Source organism: Lygodium microphyllum, chromosome 10 (genome assembly GCF_053477565.2).
Source record: "Lygodium microphyllum isolate KBCC chromosome 10, Lygodium_microphyllum_v1.1.10, whole genome shotgun sequence".
Classification (NCBI taxonomy): Eukaryota; Viridiplantae; Streptophyta; class Polypodiopsida; order Schizaeales; family Lygodiaceae; genus Lygodium; species Lygodium microphyllum.
This window is the reverse complement of record NC_141144.1, coordinates 21,927,605-21,930,243: the sequence shown is the minus strand read 5'-3', so window position 1 is coordinate 21,930,243 and position 2,639 is coordinate 21,927,605. Positions and strand designations below refer to the sequence as shown.

At 38.0% G+C, this 2,639-nt stretch overlaps 1 pseudogene; it reads left to right on the top strand.

Moving 5' to 3' along the window:
• The first annotated feature begins 733 nt into the window (after window positions 1-733).
• Window positions 734-2,064, top strand: LOC148029783 (small ribosomal subunit protein uS2 pseudogene; annotated as a pseudogene).
• Window positions 2,065-2,639: the final 575 nt, after the last annotated feature.

Genomic DNA, 2,639 nt, shown 5'->3' with positions numbered 1-2,639 from the left:
ACTCGTGATCCAGATTGACATGGAGGTGATATGCCTCTCTTGTATCTCTTTGATGATGATTCGAACACCGTCGTCTCCCTTGTGATATTGATTCCACTCCAGTTGTCTCCATTCACGGTGTTGATTCTACCTTAGGCATCTCTATTGATTTCACCCCATCCATCTCCATTTGTGATATTGATCCAGCTTCATCCATCCTTGTTTGCGATGTTTGTGAAGTGGCTTTCAAAAAGATGAGGGAGAGTACATGAAGATCTTCCAAACATAATGTGGTAGGCACAACTTTCACATAGTCTTTGGCTTATTTTTTGATAAAAAGAGACTATGTCATTCATTCCAATCAATTCAGATACGAGCCATCAAGTTCTGAGCACTGGACATTTAATTCCAAGGATTAACCTCTAAACTCTTAATTAAGGTTAATTGACAACTTAAAGGCTATGGGAAAATTTGTGTATTTTGAAAAAAATGAAAAAATCTTAAAATTTTTGAATTTTTAGCTATTGTTATTAATTTTTGAATTACTTCTCTCTATGGTAAGGTGGAATTTCTTACAAGCCCAAACTTGAGTCCAAATATCCCCTAATGCTTGAATATTACTTTGCAATCACATGCAGATAAGTTCGCCATGATTTGTAGGCCTTCTATAGGGCAATCAGGAGCTAGTGTAGTGCAGGACATTGTGTCTTTCACAAACAAAGATCCTTGGCAAGCCATTGCTACAAGTGCCACCATGGTGCTCTCTCACAAGGAATCTAACATACATCTCATGTTTCCCATCAATGTGCACCTTAGCACCAAGAATTATACTTTCAAATGGAACATTGCATGTGGAAGAGATGGTGGGATGGTATATTTAATATCAATATTGATACAACTTGTCTAGTGATCTTGTCCATTTTGCTTGTCAGTCCAAGGCTACCTGAGGAATTCACTCCTTTGATGAATTTGTACACTAAGGTAGCTCTTTTTGCACTATTGTGCAAGGACTCCTTCCTTATGAATGGAGTGATATCCTCCCTAGCTGGAAATGTATCTAGTCCAATACTACATGTATGAAAGTGGGTAGCTTCCTTATGAATGGAGTGATATCCTCCCTAGCTGGAAATGTATCTAGTCCAATACTACATGTATGAAAGTGGTTAGCTTTTAATATTCTCTAAGTCAGCAAACCATGGTGGATGAGGGTTTTAATTGTGTGTAGTTATCAGTCCAAGGTATCCATTGCATTAATGAACCAAAGGAGGATGGGTCTTGGAGTGCCAACATGAGTTATGTACTCAAGGTTGTCCTACCACATGAAGTTTGAACAAGCTTAGATGGACTCACTCTAGCCACAGAAGATAGGTGGAACAACAAATTGGGTGAGCTATGCATGGTGGGATTCTAAGGACGGATCACCTCAACTAGTTGCAAGGGGTACTATAGCTATTGAGAATCCCCATGACATTATTTTCCCATTTGCAAGGCCCTATGGTTAAAGAGAAGTATTGAAATCGACATAGTATATAGGGGCATAGGCTATTGCAAGATGTCATACCCTTGGAATGTTTACAAATCGGTTGTTTCTCTAGACAACCTTTTCTGAGCCACGTCTTCTCATTTTGATAGATCCTCACATAGGTCATCAATTAGTCAAAGAGGGTGCCCTTGAAGTTATTCCAACCATTGACTTTTGTGATGTGGACTCTTTAATGAAATATGTGGATATTGGAAGCCCAAAAAATGTCAAAGGAGAAGCATAGTATTGGGTGCCTATTCTGGTTGTTGGCTCACATGATGTTGCAAATAAGTGGAACAGTCCATCCTTGACAATAATGGGATGTGATGTTGGACCTCTTCTTTTATCATGAGCCTAAGGATGCCAAGGATCAAGAAGAGGAGAAAGGTGTAGCTCATGAGTATGCTCTTGCAAAGCTTACTGCACCTCCAATTGCTATTGCAGCTCCTAATAAGTGGCCACAAGAAGCATGCACTGCTAGAAATGGGGAACTAGAAGTAGCTTGTTGTTGCAACTTCTACTTGATAGTGGACAACTTGAGCTATGGCAATTGTTGTCTCTAGATGGCATGTAGCCAGTTGTGCGAGTAGTGGGATGTGATGTTGGACTTCTTCTTTTATTGCGAACTTGAGAAGGCCAAGTATCGAGAAGACGAGGAAGGTTTACTCAACATTATAATTATATAGAGTTTATTACACCTTCGATTGCTATTGTAGCTCTTGATCAATGGCCATAAGAAGCAAGCCCTAATGAAAATGGGAACCATAATTAGCTAATCCTATTGTTGCAGCTCCTAGTCAAGAGCAAATAGTTGGAGCTTGTAATATCTCCACACAATAAAAGTTAGTTGGTTGGTTCGTAAGTTAGTTAGTCAATTAATAAGTTAGTAAGATTACTAGCTAAAGACTAACTAAGGTAAAAACTAACTAACATTAATTATTGATAATTTTTATTTAATTTAAAATATTTTATTTAGAAAAATCAAGAGTCGTAAATTCGATATTTTTCTCAAATTGGCAAAGACTGTAGCTACCCTTCACGTAAATTACAACGTGAACGAGACTTATGAATTATAATAATCACTAAGTTCATGTGTATAGTTTGGAAGGTCCAAAAACATTAGATTTTGGGCAAAGCT